This window comes from Maniola hyperantus, chromosome 5, assembly GCF_902806685.2.
Source record: "Maniola hyperantus chromosome 5, iAphHyp1.2, whole genome shotgun sequence".
Taxonomy (NCBI): domain Eukaryota; kingdom Metazoa; phylum Arthropoda; class Insecta; order Lepidoptera; family Nymphalidae; genus Maniola; species Maniola hyperantus.
In genome coordinates, this window is record NC_048540.1 from 6,106,607 (window position 1) to 6,124,802 (window position 18,196).

Sequence of the window (18,196 nt, forward strand, 5' to 3'; positions counted from 1 at the left end):
TAGGTAGGTACCTACTACCTACCTACTCTGTCGCGTCAACGTATAGATAGGTACCTAAACTGATAAAGCACAGTTGCGATAAAAATTATCACGTAACGATACTGATTACGTAAGTACCTATATTATAATAATTATATTATACGTACTAGCGTTGACGGTGCTAGAAAATTACTTTTAGATAAATTGGATCTATTTACAAGAATCCGACCAAAACAGACAAATCTGTGTCTGTACAACGAGAAGTAGACACCTATGGGCTATGCGATAATAATAATATATATCCCACATCAACTTACTGACTGAGAGGGATATTGGCGATTCTTGTAAAAGCGTAGTGTAGTAGATATGGACAGATATTCGATAAATAAATAAATAAATAAAAGTTATAATAACAAACAAGTGGGGAAACTGGCAGAGATGCTCAGAGCTTCTAGGCTTAGAACAGATAGCCTAGGGTCCTCCAACTCTAGCATAAACAAATTTTTCATCTTCGATAGGTTATAAGTAGTTCTCTTTTCTTAATTATGTAGCTTTTCCGTTCATACTATCCGTGTGACTATTTTTAAACCGACTTTAACTTTCGTCTTGTACCTACCTACTGTTGTCTGTTTCATAATATTATTATTTCTTTTTATTCTTCCCTTTCCACACCCTCTATCCTGCCCTAAATAAGCTGTCATAATCATTATCAAGCGAAATTACGTGCAGTGTTATCTTATAATAAAGAAAAAAGCATTTCTTCACGTCCTACTTGTCAGCACAATTGTTCAATATCGACGCTTCATTGGCTACATTACGATTAGATAGTAGATAAGAAGTGTACAAACAAACTCATTTATACTTATGCTTAGATACCAAACCGCAATAGTGTCATTTTTAATCTTAATGATGAATCAATTGATAAAATAAAGGTACCTATTAAATATTAGTCAATAAATTAAATGAGTACCTAGGTACTTATAAAGTTGTATTAATGTCTTTTTAAAGCTAAGGTGCACGAAGTTCAATATCGCCACTATCAAGAAGTCAGCGCTTTTCCAAATTGGTTATGAAACACTCGGAAAATTACCAAAATTGTCATACTCTACCTACTTAATAATTATTAAGTTACGGAATCCTTGGTACGGGAGACTGACTCGCACGTTTTTAGGGTTCCGTACCTCAAAAGGAAAAACGGAACTCTTATTAAGTAAGAACTAAATCGTTGTTTCATAGTACCTATCTAACTTAATACTTTTTGAGACTTACTGTTTTAAAATTTAACTTTACAGCGCTTATAGGTAGTCTATTTTTTTATTAAAAAAAATGGCCGACACACGGACAGACAAATGGACAGGACTGAAACTATGGAAGGTATGGTTTATGGGTACTTTTACCACGAAAAAATCTGTTTCTCGGCACGTGAGATCTCGATCAATTCAACATAATAATATTATGGCTCAGTGTAATCATTAGCCGCAGTTGTTCTGCAAATAGGTAGATTGTGACATGAGAATGCGCGTAGGTACTTATAATAGATCGATTAAGTATACCCAGCCATAAGACTATCTTCTATATATATAAAATTCAAAGTCCTGACTGACTGACATATTATATCAACGCACAGCCTAAACCGCTGGTCCTAAAGACATGAAATTTGAAGAGTCTATTCTTTGTAAAGAGTAGGTATCCACTTAGAAAGGATTTTTCGAAATTACACCCCTAAGTGGGTTAAATGGGCGATGGAAGTTTGTATGAAAGTCCGTCATTTTTCAAGTTATTTGCATGAAAATTGGTATTTGGGTTTTCGGTCACAAATGAAGATATAACTAATACGTGTTTCAGGATTGTTGGAAAATTCGCCCACAAGGGTGGTAAGTGAAATTTGGAAAATAGGTTTTTTCTTGCGGTTAGGTGTCAGTTAAGAAACGACGACGAGTTATAATGTTTGTTTCTGCAAAAAAAATGCCATTTGTTTCCTGTAGGCTACGCGGGCGAAGCCGCGGGCAGAAGCTAGTTAGTTCATAAAGGTGTTGTTAGGTCTATGTTAAAAGACAATATAAAAAGGTCGATCCCATGTATATATTTGCGTTATATTAATATACTTTTAAGTTTTATTGTCGTTAGCGTAGTAATGTAAGTGGGTCATTGGCTCCACGTCGTATTACGTAATTTTGAACCGCGTTCTCGGCGCGATCCGCGGTTGCTTGCAAGTTGCAGAATTCTTCGCGCTTGCAAGAAGACATTTCCCAGACTATAAAATTATACCCACCTACTATAAGCTAGTTTTTCTTTTTACCCGACTAAAAGAAGAATAATCATATTTCTTGTTTTCCGGACTAGATAGGTATGCTTAGAATTACTCAAGGAACATCTGATCACAATCACAGATTAGAGAAGTATAGGTACCTACTTAGTAGGTATGTAGGTCTACCTAGGTAGGTCGCGTTTCAGGTTTTTTAATTTAATTCTGGGAAAAATTCAAGCCTTTACAAAAATAATTACTTAGTATCGGCCCCCTATTTCGGTCCTATTTGAGTTTTTTTTATAATTTTAAAGGAAACTTAAAACTATTTGAAATTGTAATATTAATATTTTTTAAATTTAGATATAACTTGTAAATTTCAAGTTGATAACATTAGCACTAGCAGTAGGCACCTAATTAGTGAAATAAGCAGGTATGACGGATGGACAGATTAACAGACCGATAGACGAACTTAGTCATACCATAAAAGGGTGCTTTTTATCATTTCGGTACGTAGCCCTAAAAATAGTTCTTCAAATTTATTTCTTTTTAATTCCATTTCAAGGCTAGCTTGAAGCTAGCCCTTGACTGCGATCTCACGATGGAAGCGGCCTAACTTGGCCTTCCAAGTTCATACCCCTTGGTATGAGTTTTATTACACCCATACCCCTTATCGGTTCATACACCGCATCGTACCGGAACGCTAAAACACTTGAATGGGGGCACGCCTTTGTCCGCAAAATGGTAATAATGATTCATAAGCTTTATATTTCTAGGTGGTGTGGGGAAGCCCATATGATATTGACATTCAACTGGTGTCCCTGGTGCATTACCTAAAACGTACATAAAAGATACAAGGTAGGCGTATGCTTGTAACGTATTCTTATTTTGCATGTTGTATGTAACTCGTAACACAAAGCTCGCATATATTCGTAATGAGCATTTTAAGTGATTGAGGAAAATTTTATAATAAATAATACATATCATAGAGACTGGTCAATAATTAAGATTCGAAATAAAAATGTAGTTAGAATGTGTTTAAAGATACTATGAAGTGGTTGAAAAAGCTTTGTTTCGAAAATCATATTTACACCCATAGGTTGCCTAAAGATCACCTTGTAATACTTAGCTAAGTATCTATACAAGGTGATCTTTTGGAAGCGGTCAGTGAGATTTTCAAACTTTATAGTAATTCCGGGCACCATGTCACGATTTACTAAACAGGTAGGTAATAAAAACTGCATTCAAAGATTTTCAAAAATTCTCAAACACAGATTTCTGTGACAGAAATAGGACAAGGAGAATAATTTGAAAAATCGTAGATTTATGATCTATAGATCATTATTTATTATTTATTAGCAGATTTTCTGTTATACTTAGATATCGAAAATCTGCTGTTACTTTTTCGAGATTTTTATTAGTGTAGGCGCAACCTTAAATTATTTATTTTCCTTTCAGATAGGGGTGTCCTTACCTGTTATTTCCAAAGCCACCATGATTCAAACTTCATAGTCGCTGATCGTTCCTCCCTGTGTTGGGAACAATACGCAGATAAACTTTCAGCTTTTATAAAATAACGAAGGTCTGGCACGCGCTGGCTCTTAGTACAATAGCTTTGTTTAGAAAAACAAATAAACTACTTATAAAGCTGTTTTTTATGCAGGTCGGGTGAATCGATGTCTGCATAAAAACAGCTATGAATTAAGTAGTTTATACGTAAGTAGGTACCTACGTAGGTACCTACGCCTTTGTAAGTGCATTGACACTTGATTGTTAAAAAAGATTATTAAAAAAGCTAATGAAGGCTTATAAAAAAAGGATAACAAACCTATCTGATCTGGAGCCGGTTATCAAATTTAACCAAGAGTTTAAGAGATTAATCTGGACAGCTATCTGATCTGGAGCCGGTTATCAAATTTAACCAAGAGTTTATAATTTCATGGTAGCTGATATCCAATAATATCCTTGTTTGAACGAACAAGAAATGTTTTACGAAATAAAAATATCCTAAAAAGCTATTAAATATGCCTTATTGCTTACAAATAGGTTAGTTTAGCTTAATACGGTAAACGACAGACACACAAACAATAAATTTAAAAAATAAGTACTTTATGTTAAGTCAAGAGTGAATATAGGCATCTTCTAGACAAGCGCGCTGCATCTAGGCTGCATCGTCACTTGCCAGCAAGTCTGATTGCAGCCAAGCACTAGTTTATAAATTAAAAAAACCGGCGAAGTGCGAGTCAGGCTCGCGCAATGAGGGCTCCGTACTACAGTCGTATTTTTTCGACATTTTGCAGGATAATTCAAAAACTAATACATAAAAATAAATAAAAATCTGTTTTAGACTGCACATGTGAAGACTTTTCATAATATGATACCCCACTTGATATAGTTATCTTACTTAGAAAATTGAAAATACTAATTATTAGTTCATGACCACAATTTATTTTTGTGTGATCTAACCCTAAATTTACGGTTTTCAGATTTTTCCCCAAATGTCAGCTATAAGATCTACCTACCTGGCAAATTTCATGATTCTAGGTCAACGGCAAATACCCTGTAGGTTTCTTGACAGACCTGCACATTGCACATTGATAGCCAGTATGATGGTGGAAATCTAAGAAAATGTAATCATAATCAGTAAGTAATCACTATTATGAACAATGAACGATATTCCGATACACCATCAATATTATTCTCTGTGATGTCATAAATAGGTACAAGTACGAGTAGCTATACCTACCTACCAGTAAAACTTGCTTCGATCAAGTTCTATCCGAGTTTCCGCATAAATGTAGGAAGGCCCTTGTACCTATATCGATCCTGACAATTAAAACAACATTTAGATATGCTTTATACGAATTTCCGTATAGGTAATCTATTGTAAACCTGTTTTAAAACCAGACATAAACAATAAAAAATAACTAATCTTGAAACTTCCCTAATTAAGAAAACGATTTCAATATTTTTTGTTTTTAAAATGATGCAATGTTTTGTTTCGTGTTGTATTTACCTACTTAGTACTTTTGTATACTACCTCCCTGGCGCAGTGAGCGCTGAGGTCTTGCGGTCATATACCTACCTACATACTTACAATAATAAAATGCTCTTTTTCGAAGGCCCATTAGACGAATCTCGGCTCTGGGTTGAGACTAGTATTGTAATTTGTAACCTTGAATGTGTAATTTGCCTGAGTTAAATGTGTAATTTTCTGTAAATTCTTTCCTATTTTGAAGTGGTTGTACGTCTACTTTTTTGAAGGTAAATTATATTTCAATAATCAAATTTTTTATGGGATCATGTCGCAAAGTTTCTCTATCGATTAAAAAAAAGAAAATCGGTTCAAAAATCCCGGAGATTTCGCTCCTTTTTTGAAAGTCGGTTAAAAAAGTAGCATAATGTTACCTACTTCTTGGTAGGTAGGCTAGGTAGGTACTAGGTACCTATACGTCGTAGTTAAAAACAAACGAAATTATACTACAATATTATGAATGACTATTATCACGTTACAGCTACGTTTCTCGTATTACTTAACATAACTCGTAATATTATAAAAGTGTAACAGTAGGCCGTTTTAGATTTAGTTATTGCAGGCTTATTACCATGTTAAAAAAGTAATAGCATTTCGACGCGTATGGTAATATCACATCACAATACGGATTACGGTCACAGTATTCGCGCCATCGACATTGACAATGGAATCGCACATGCCTGCACGCTATCGACGACGAAAATGTACCTAGTTTTGTAATTGAAAATAACTTTCGATGTTCGAGTAACGATGATCGCACTGATCGCCAGCCACGGCTGATAGCTGAACCTATGCGTGCGTATTTGCTTTGCTGTGAAAGTAGAGACGCAGACCTAGAAGATTCTGTAAAATTATATTTTTTACAAATCACCTTTGGTTTCATTGCCATGGTGATTTGTAAAAAATATTTTTTTTACAAACTTTATGTCCACGTGGATTTAGGTTTTTAAAAATCCCGTGGGAACTCTTTGATTTTCAGGGATAAAAAATATTTTGTATAATGTCCTTCCCCGGGATGCAAGCTAAAAAATCGGTTGAACGAATGGGCCGTGAAAGGCAGACAGACAGACACACTTTCACATTTATAATATTAAGTATGGATTAAAAGCAAGCGAATTTTGCGAAACGCAGCACCATTGGTTGAAGCAAACGTGACGTAGCATTTCGCGTTATCGGATTTATCGGCATCATCTACAGAGGTATTTGTAAGATGTCATCTTTGGAACTACTAAATCAATTTAGAGCCTCGATAGCTCAACGGTTAAAGGAGCGGACTGAAAACCGAAAGGTCACCGGTTTAAATCTCACCCGTTGCACTATTGTCGTACCTACTCCTAGCACAAGCTGTACGCTTAATTGGAGGGGAAAGGGGAATATTGGCTAATATCCTTTAAAAAAAAATTACTCATGTGACTCTCTACCTCTACTACTACTCATGTGAGTTGTGACCGTGCTCAGAGTAAGCCCGCGGCCGGCGACCATTTAGATGATGATGATCTATATTATAATTTTGTCAAAATTCGATAGTAAGTAACTTTGAAATCTAAAGTTCAGTGGCATCGTTCCCGGACGCGTTCATTGTGAAACTAAAACCGGAAAATGATAAGCAATACGATGTATGGATTTAATTTAAAATTTATTATTACTCGTAGATAGGTACTTAGTTATCTATTCATTTTTTAATTGAAACGAGAGTCCATATCTATACTTATAATATTATTATAATTATTCCGAAAATGTGTCTGTCTGTCTGCTAAATTTTCACTCCCTATCCGTATATCCGATTATGACGTTTGGTATGAATATGAAGATAGCTTGCATCCCGAGGATGGAAGTAGGCTACTTTTTGTTCCGGAAAATTAAAGATTCCACGAGATTTTTAAAAACCTAAATCCACGTGGACAAAGTCCCGGGCATCATCTAGTATGTTCATAATATACCATGCCACTATGCCGTTTGTTTTGCAGAGTCATCGTGAGTTACCTGCTTATTTACGTAGTAGGGCTTTCAAAACACCGTGACAGACAAGCAGGCGCACCCAAATTGCATATTAGGTATGCTCTATAATATTTAATCTTTTTTGCTGTACATATATAAAAATGAATCGCTGAATGTGTTGCTGATCGCAAATCTCGAGAAAAGCTGAACCGATTTCGCTAATTCTTTTTTATAATATTCCTTGAAGTTGAAGAAGATGGTTCTTACCACGGAACAGAAAGAAGTTCTTACGGAGAGAAAATTAAAAAAATTGCTTGAAAAAGAATCGACTATTAGGCGGTACGAAGTTTGCCGGGGAAGCTAGTTAATAATAAAGATTTTGATCTAAAAAAAAGTAGGTACCTAGGTACATTGCATCTAGTAGAATTTGAATGCCGTACCGTTTTGCCACAGAACACATAGGTACCTAATTGGCTTTACCTTCTCTTTTTATCCGAGCATTCTTCCTTATGTATCTCCCAGTCTTTCAAAATTGCACCTTTAGAGACGAGATGTTTCGAGAATTCTGGGATAAAATCGGTCTAAAAGCACAGCTAATAAAATTGACAATTGCTTTATACAATTTTAAAAAGCATTTTTAACAATATCACACGGCGGAGTACCTAGATAAGATTATTTTTTATTTGATTTATTTTGCGTCTATCTGGGCAGTCATATTCGCAGGTGTCTACAATAAAATGAACTTGCAGATATTTTACTATCATATGCGTTAGAGTAGAGAACAATCAACAATTCCTAATAATACCTATTTAGTACGCGACAGGTCGAGATGGCAACAGGGGGGGGAACGCCCCGCACATCCGCACAGCCCCCGCGCTAACTCAGTGCAACGAGCGCGGGTGACGTACGGGTGTGCGTGGTGTCCCCCCGCCTCATACCCCGATTACCATCTCAACCTGTCGCGGACATGCCTAATATTTTGTAGGTGTTGCTAAAAAACTATCGCATTTGTCATTATAATAGCAGCCATGTGCGCGGCTCGCTCTTGACCTACTTGGAATTTTTTAATAGCCTGCAATCACAGTTCAGCTTACGAAAAGATGAGAACTTTAGACATAAATTGCAATCATAGGCTTAGTTCACATCATAAAACTTTAGTTCATAATTTTTTTCTTTCATAACAGTGGATAGGTACCTATAAGCTTAATTTATTAAGCTCGTGCAACCATTATGACCATTTATAATCATATTTTCTAGTCCATCAAATGGATTTACTTTTCAAACTCTAGATAGGTACCTACCCAAAAATGTAAGTTCTACGAGTAGGTACCTACCTAATTGCTAAAATTCCTATTTTATGCCTGCAGACTACCTGCAGGCATACGAAGTACGAAGTATGAACTCCAGGGATAGTAATGTTTTATCAAATTAAATTACATAGGTATACCTACTTAACTAATAAATAATAATAATAAAAATCATGATTTTTTTGCATGATCCTGTTTGTGGTTCAATAAAAAAATAAAATAAAAAAATATCTAAATATGGTTTACTAACATTTGCCTATAATAATAAACCATAGCGTATGTTATATATCTAACAAGCTTACGCTCGCGACTGCGTCCGCGTATAAATTTCAAACTCCTATTTCCTACCCTTAGGGGTTGAATTTTCAAAAATCCTTTTAAGCGGATGTCCACATCATAATAGCTATCTGCATGCCAAGTTTCAGCCCGATCCGTCCATGGTTTGAGCTGTGCGTTGATAGATCAGTCAGTCTTAGTCAGTCTAGACTTAGTATAAATTAATATATTATGTATTTCGTGTTAGAAATAGATCAATTTTACGCGGTTACTTAGATTGTATTAAGTACCTAAATGTATCGAATAGATGCAACATGCATCTAGCTTGAAATTGTAATAATATGTTTTGTAAATGTGGAAAATCTAGAGTGATGGAAAGCAAACTGACGTAAGCGTTTACCAGTGAAGTGGGGCGTATCTGAATAATGATTCATAGGGGATCCAAAGGCTTCGACCAATAAGGAACCTTATAAAATATTATAAGTACCTATCTCCCTGACTGACTCACTGATAGACAGACGGATAGACAGACAACATAGTGATTCTATAAAGGTTCCTTTTTACCTTTAGGTAGGAGGAGGAGGGTAGGAGGTACGGAAACCTAAAAATGACTTTTCACGTGCCATTTTAATTTTATATGTTTTTTATTGTTTCTACCTTTTTTATGTGTACTAGTTTTAAGGAGTCTTTGTCTTGTACAACATTTTTGAATAAATAAATATATTATAATTATTATTATTATATGTCAAATTGCACGTCAAAAGTACGATTTTACTCCTTATTTTAAATATGATCCGTACTTTTGACATGCCAGTTGACCCATAGAGTTAAAATGGCGCGTGAGAAGTCATTTTGTACGGACTATGATTTAAAATTAATTTAGAAAGGATCAATTCTATAACTCTTTAGTATTCTATTAACGAACGAGGCACTATCGATGCACTGCATACCGTTGACTTGACAGTTAATCACTATAGGTGAGTACTAAGTAGGTACTAAACGTTTTGGATCTACATTTCATATCTACGGACAAATCGAAAATACTTTTTTATCGTAGTTAGCTGATTGTTACGCATTGGTACCATCAAAATAGCAGGCAATAGGCCTCATGAATACTTCATAAGTATATAAACCTTAGACTTAATCAATAGATCAAAATCTCAATTCACAGTCGAGCACTGTCCAACTATCAGCAACGCCAACGAGTGCAGAACAGTATGTCTTGACCTTTATTTAATCTTGATTCTTGACATTTGAATTTATGATAGTCGCTAACGCGTTCGCTACAAGGAACACACCTTTTAAATTTTATCACTAAAAAAAAAACTGGTAGTTACCTACAATACATACAATACGTCTTATATTTACCTACCTTTACTTTTTAATGTACAATATTATGGATCTTGTAAATAGGTATTTACCATTTAGGTATATACCAATACTTTGCCTATAAATATAGATATTTCATAGCTGTTGATGGTTTTTCTTAGAATTTATAATATTTTGACTTAATCGTAGGTCCTATTATGAGTTTTATGTTTTAACCCATGCTGTGATTTTACGAATGGACAGACATAATCGTTGTAGGATCTCTCGTTTTGCGTTACCTACTGTCATATTTTATAGGAGTTAATATGACTCAATAGTCGGTCAGGTTGCCTGTCACAACATTTCCACATTTAAATGATTACTGTGCACGTACATAATATTCAGGATACTGCAAGTAATGTGAACATAACGAAACTTCAAATTAAACCAAAATAATAGCCACGTGTACAAATGTTACTTAGGTATACCTACCTACTATATTGTATGTTGTAAAAAATGATTTAGCAAACTATATCGTACCTACCTATTGTGTATGTTGCAAGTTCGTTATTAGTGTCATCCAGTTTATGTGAACAAGTGTTAGGTACCTACTTTATATTTATGTGTGAAAGCAGGTAATAAAGATTTATTCAAAGTAAACAGAACTTGCTAGATTCCTTTGTAAATATTTTACGATCTATTTTACATTTACTTAGTTCGTTGTTTGATCTTCGATGATCGCCTCGTAAAGCTGAGTGCACACCGGGCGCGGCGCGCGGCGTGGAGTCGTGTTTGTTGTCGAATGTCGAGCGAGTGGTGTGGCTGCACGCTTGCGCAACACCCGGAGGCAACACGCTCGACCCTGAACTCAATTCGGCTACGAACATTTTGCAACTAATCACTGGTCGTTGCGCCGCAGGTAGACAACGCTGGCCGTCGCCGGCACAAATGTAAACATTTACAGGCGGTGTCGGTCTAACGTCCGAGGCCGAAACGGACGTGCTCCCTGACACCACACACCATCGAATAGCAATCCTGCATCTCCGATCACGTCGCCGCTCCGCCTGCTGTGATTTCTGCGGTAAATCTCTAGGCTAAGTCAGGCAGGTATCGGATATGAGACCTCGGACGCTAAAAATATCTTAAACAGCGACTAACTGTACTTCCTATTGGATAATGGTCATTCAAGGATTAACAGCTTCGAGGTAGTTTATCTTTAAATTTTCAAGTGAGAATTGTGTATTTGCAATAAAATGTAAGCAGTATAAGTACCCGTCCAATGTCCACGTTTCAATGATGCTATAAATGTTTAAAGTCACTTGTTATGTGTACTTGTTGGTTGATGGCAACGTGTATAGGTAAGTAAACACACTAGGATTACAAACATTCCATATTCACGGAACCCTTGACTACTATTTATGCTGTCATTCTTCACAATAGTATCTATGAAAATCTGAATATAATTAGTAAAGTAAGTAAGTACCTACCTACGTACTTGTAAATTAATAATTGTTACCAGTTATTACCCAGTACCTATGCATGGGTACTGGGTTTTAAAGATTTCTATCAATTTGAATTCTAGGTTTTGCTTATGTTTTATGATAATTAAATTCATTTATATTATTTATTGTTTTTGGCCGCAATAAGCAGTCATTATTAACCGACTTAAAAAAAGGAGGAGGTTCTCAATTCGACTGTATGTTTTAAAAAAAATTAAATTTATTTTTTGTATGTTTGTTACGCGATTACTCCATCAATTATGCACCGATTTTCACATAATAAGCACATATTCAAGCAGATTCTTTATGTACACAGATACCCATCCCCTATTTAAAGGATTAGGGGGGGAAAGTTTCCAATTTCTTCCGTTGTTTATATGTAATTCCTAGTCTTCAGTCTTCAAAATTTCAGTCTTCTAGGACTTCAGGAAGTACCCTAGAGGTTTTGATGATCATCAGTTAGTCACGAAATCGGTGTATGTCACATATCAATTAACTGAAACGACTGAAACCATAAAAGCTAGATAATTGATATTTAGTATGTTTGCTAAGGACATCTTAATATCCGGAAAATTTTAGCTTTCTAGCGTCATCTGAATTCAGGAACAAAGGTATTGACGGTTGGAAAATACGACGAAATTTTTCCAAAAGGAGATGGTTCTCAATTCGGCCCGTTTCTTTTTTTGTACATCGATTTTTTCAAAGTTTCTGGACCGATTTGCAAATTTTTTTTTTAATCAATAGAGGAAGTTTCTGAAATCCAGAAATTTGGTATTTCTAGAATGGTACCACCCCACCACCCATTCAAATTTCTGGATCCAACTCCTCAATCCTGATGCTGCAGGGTTACTGCCCGTCTAAGATATCAAGATTCAAGAAGTGTTCATAGTGAATTAATGTTATAGGTACCAAACAACGACTTCATGCTTGGACACCAAGTCCCAACTCTTCAACCCTGATGATGCATGGTCCAGCACTCCTAAACCATAGAGATTCACGAACTGTTCCTGGTGAAATAACATTGTAAATGCCAAGCATAGACTTTGTTATTGAATTTCAAGTCCCAACTCTTCAATCCTGATGCTGGAAGATACTGAACTCCTATGCCGTGTGGATTTGGAAAGCTTAACTGGTGAATTAATATTTTAGGTATAAAGCAATGAGTACTTACACTAAAAAGCTTAAAATAAAAAAAAACATTAAAAAACCGACTTCCAAAACCGCTACAAACTAAAAAATAACTTTTGTTTCTACAAGTGTATGTATGTATGAAGTCGGGCGAGCATAATAACAGAAACTAGAAATCAAAGCGTAAAGCTCGCCTGACTTCAACATACATACACACGTGTAGAAACAAAAGTTATTTTTACTTTGTAGTGGTTTTGGAAGTTGGTTTTTCAAATATATTTTTTTATGTTTGGCCCGTCTTGGCGGGGGCACTGCCCCCTGATAAAAACCTTCCTCGTGAAATGTTCGGAATGATAATGAAACTCGTATTCAATTGCACAGAGACATTTAGGTACCATTTTTTTTATCGAAATCGAACCTGTTACAAAATGTATACCTACATATAAAGCACATTATGTTACTGTATGTGTATGTGCATGTATTATAGTTACAAGTCCACGTTTTACTAAACTATTAGATTGATTTGCTGTTTGTTACTCGTTGAGGAGTTCCGTCCTCCATCTTTGAAACTTTTTATCTCACAAGTGAAACCTATCTAATAGTATACAATCTTTGTCAAAGAATTGTCAAAATCGGTTAAGTTTTGACAGAGCTAAAGGACAAGGATCATCGATGACAAGGATCGACAAAAAATTTCTTTCCCTATTCCGATTTCCGAACGAACCCCATTGTTTTTCGGGATAAAAACTATCCTCTGAGTTAATCGGAATATTATTAGTTATAAAATTAGTATGCCAAGTTGCATTTAAATCTTTTCAGTAGTTTCATCGTCAAGCATGCACAAACAGATAGATAGAGGGACAGAAACTTAAAAAAAAATATTGTTTTGGAGTGTATCCATAGTAAAATGCTTCATGCATTGATTAATTATTATCAAAATATATTTAACACACAGAAATCGTCCAGTTTCAGTTTTATAATAAGTAAGTAGGTAGGTACCTATACCTGTAGATTTAAGAAGAGACAGAAGCAAATATGTTATTTTTGAGCTCATCATAAATTAATAAAGGCGTTAATTCAGTCCGTATAACTAAAGACGGAATACAAACTAAACTAACTAGTTTTTAAAAATAAGCTATAAAAAACAAATTGCGGGTTATTCCGGAAAACCAGTTTTTTATTACGATTGTAATAAATCAACGGTCATCTTTTTCAAGCATAATTTAAGCACGCTTAAAAAATCTGACAGAGAGCAAAGTAGGTATGAGGTACCTAAATCGGATTGATTTGGTATCATCTCATTTGTAAAATAAATATACGATCTTGACAGATCGGGCTGAAAATTGAAATGTAGATAGCTATTATGATATAAACATCAGCTAAGAAAGGATTTTTGAAAATACAACCGCTAAGGGGGTAAAATAGAGATCTGAAATTTGTGTAGTCCACGTAGATGAAGTCGCGGGAATAGGCTAGTTACTTATAATATGCATTAACTTGAAGTCAATCAAAAGTTCAACATAATAGTCATATTATGTACCTACAATCTACATACCTATTAATTACATATTTAATCCATTATAAAGTCCAATATGAACTGGTAGTGGCCCTCGCTACGGCAAAAAGTTCCGCTGACCTCCAAAGAAATTGCATAGATTGTGTCATGATTTTTTACAGCGTTTCAACCGTTTCAACCATCAATGGTTCCAACGGTTCCAACCGATTAAATTTTTAGATGAGAAAACATTTCGTATAGTTTCATATTATATTATATCTGTTATATCGTGTCGACCATCTGACTCCACGTGTCCACGTGTTTTATGTCTCACTTAAGTTGAATAGGTATATTCCCCAATTTAATGCTCATATTGAAGTACTACAGACCTATAGGACTCAATCTATATTTTATTGGTCATTGGTAAATATACCTAAAATGTTGTTTAGATACTTATTAGCAATTTTAAATTCACACATAATTTAAATTATTTATACGATTCTATGACATTGAAAAACCTGATACAACAATCTAAACAGCATGAAATTATTTGGCTAATTTTGTATTATTCCAATACACTCGGCTCCCTGCAATTGTGACCCTCATAAATAATGCCATTTTTATTTTTGCTTATCATGTTTTTTTTATATATAGCTCCAAGGATTTCTGCTGTTGGCTTTCCTCATTTACTTTTCTAGGCTCCGTTAATTTTTCCTAGTAGGTATGTGATGGTAGGTAGTCTTTCAGTTTACCATCTGCTTTAGTATATATTAAAAAAATATGTTGCGGTATTTATATGGAAATGCTATTTTGTTACGGTTAATTTAATATTCAATTAAACTTATGAGTAAATAAATATTAAAAGTATTTCCTTTAACATCTCACGATTTTTGATGTTTTTCGAAACAAAACTCATTATTAATATTGTTATTATTATCGTAATTCATATCCCTACAAAAATTTAGCCTTTATAGACGTCTGACTTCCTTATATATCATGACACCGATTTCAAATTGAAGTTCAAGAAATAGATTTGATCGTTCAGGGTTGTCAATGGGTTATTAGATTATGAGGCAGGTTAAAAATAGGTACCTAAGTATATTTGGTAATCAAGTTTCAAGATTCCTCAATGTTTACACTTTACTACATATTATAGTTTTAATATAATATGTATGTCAAGATATACCGGCAGACGGCAGTCGAACTTCTTCTAATCGGGCTGGTCTAGTTATCTCTCATATATATATATATCACAATATTTACTTTATCACTTGCCTAGTTCTATCGCTTGTTAGTATAGTAATTTGTGTTCATTGGTACATTTTAATATATTGAATATTTGATGAATTCAATAGTGAAGGATCATCTTCTGAGTCTAGTCATCATATTTAACAGCTCATTTTAATAGAATAATTGATGCGGTCTCGCAATGGTGTCAGAGGCGATAGTAAGGAGTTAATCTCATGTCATGTCAGTGGCCAGGCGTCGAACGATGTGACCTTACGTCACACGTCCACTGCTTTGCTCCGACACGCGGTGGGAATACTAACGCCTGCAAAACGCCTTGATGGATCCTTGGCTTCAAAACCAAGCTCCTTTCTTAGATTATTGCGTTTAATGAACGGTCTTCATTATAACCTTATACACAACTGCGTTTGACCTAGCGAGAGTACTCATCTGAGTTGAGGTCTACAATTTTGCAATAAGTGATTTCTACCAACTTTCCTGATGAACGATGTTTCTGTAGTACCTAACAAGCTGTTGGTTTTGTCAACATATTTAATAATAATAATAATAATAATAGTTTTTTATTGTCAGGCATAAAACCCATAAACACATTTAAAAATTACAATAAAATAAAATACAATTTACATTACAAAGCATACAAATAAAAATAAAAAATACATAAAGATACCTTACAACTAACTGAAATGGTTAAAAAACTCATTTCAGATGTCACAGGTCACAGGTATTACTTTCTGTTCTTATCCTGGTGTACAGATAGCCAATAACTAAAAATAGGGCTGGGCATCCCTTCACAAACGACCTTGAGTATTGCATTGTTAGAGCTCCGAAGTCTTTCCCAAAAGGATGCCACGCGAGCTCTAACAATACAATAGAAGTCAGGCACCCCCGCTTCGGCAAACATAGTAGAAGCACTGCAATACCTCGGCAATCCCATGAGTATTCGGAATGCGTCGTTATATTGTACTCGTATTGCAGTGAACGACTTTTTAAGAAAGTTTGTCCATAACTGGCACGTATAAAAGCATTGGCAGTAGGCGTTAAATAAGGTTGCGTTAAATAATGGGTCTATATTATGGTTTAGTGCTCTCTTATCTGAAGGTCATTGACTAGATCAGTATGTTCAATGCTTTATTAACTAAGTTTTTCACTCGATTTATTGTTAGCAAGTTGACCTTTGGTCAAAACAATTATTATAGAAGTTAGCTCTTAAGTTTTAATGAGAATTTTATGATGTCGTTTTGCATTGCTGATCTTGCATACCTTGAAAATTTCATACATTCCTTCCTATTGTGTAATGATATTAAATTAAAGACACCATAATAATCTATCTAATTAATTTGTAGGTTAAAATTTTGTTGTGTACCTATTTACAAACAGATTATATCTAATTAATTATTATCTACTTATCTATGCAATGCAAGGACAGTAAAATTTACAAATGCAAATAATTACGTAGACATCTATTAGCAATCGGAACAGCAATCGGAACATAGGCTTTTTTATTGCTAGAACTTATATTTTCTGTAGATATCAGTATTAAAAACTTAAAAAATAGATTTCATCTACTTGTGTGAAGCATTCTCCGAATTAGACACAAGGACTTTAGAATAAAATTATCTTAATCTTAAAGTTTCGAAATGAAAATAAAACCTTGATTTCTTAAATTAATTAAATTGTACCAGTAACGTTCAGATGCACTATTTGTAGAATATACTTAAGGTTTTGGTATTCTAAATCCAAGTTGTCATTTCCAATCACATGATTTACTTGGAACGTAGACTGATTTCATAATTGCGGCATATCGTCATTATATTCTCACCTGAGAGAGATCGTTTCGGAATGCCGTGATTCTATTCCAGTTCAGTTTAGAGCACAAACACAAACCAAGACGGGACAGTAATTGTCCAATACTGAGGAAACGGACAGAGGTGGGGGCGCTGTAGTTTCGAATGCGCGAATCGCGCGCAAAGTTCGCGGAACGGAACGTAACTGCGCCTGCGTACGATGTGCAGGTGGGCTCGCTACTGGCTCCGCGCGCTTCCTCCAGCGTCTTTTATCAAATCGCATTCACGCGCCTTCAACTTGACTCCTTGTACCTTTGCCTAGCCGTACTACAGGATGCGGAATTAAACGCCTTTTGGGACGAAGTCTTTCATAAATCTGTAGGGCTCGCTGGAAACGATAAAATAGACTTTCCCATGTAGGTAATAAACCTGTTAAAGACGTCACTATTATAGAATTTAATAAAGAAGTGCAAGCTTGGGGCTTTACATAGCAGCAGCAACGGCTATAGCCTACATCATCATGATCAACCTATCGCCGGCTCACTACAGAGCACGGGTCTCCTCTCAGAGTGAGATGGGTTTTAGCATTAGTCTATCACGCTGCCCAAGTGCGGAGTCGCAGACTTCACACACCTTTGAGAACAATAAGGAGAACTCTCAGACATGCAGGTTTCCTTACGATGTTTTCGTTCACCGTTAAAGCAAGTGATATTTTAATTACTTAAAAACGCATAACACCGAAAAGTTAGAGGTGCGTGCCCGGAATCGCATCCCCAGCCTCCGATTAGAGACGGACGTCCTAACCACTAGGCTACCACACCTTAATAATACCTTAATAATAGCCTACATACCATTTTTTATTTTTCGTGAGGGAAATCCATCATGGATACCTACCAGTGGATATGTCGGACTCCTACCGACTAAAAACCTCACGGAGTTTCATCCTACCGCTGAC

The 18,196-nt window shown here is 35.3% G+C and overlaps 1 protein-coding gene across 1 annotated transcript in view; it reads right to left on the bottom strand.

Annotated features, from left to right (window-relative positions):
- LOC117982303 (very long chain fatty acid elongase AAEL008004-like) overlaps window positions 1–17,478 on the bottom strand; it is a 40,706-nt gene extending 23,228 nt beyond the window's left edge. Inside the window, exon 1 of the mRNA XM_034968648.2 lies at window positions 17,277–17,478. The gene's annotated coding sequence lies outside the window, so the exon portion shown is untranslated. The remainder of the gene's footprint in view (window positions 1–17,276) is intronic.
- Between the last annotated feature and the right edge of the window lie 718 nt (window positions 17,479–18,196).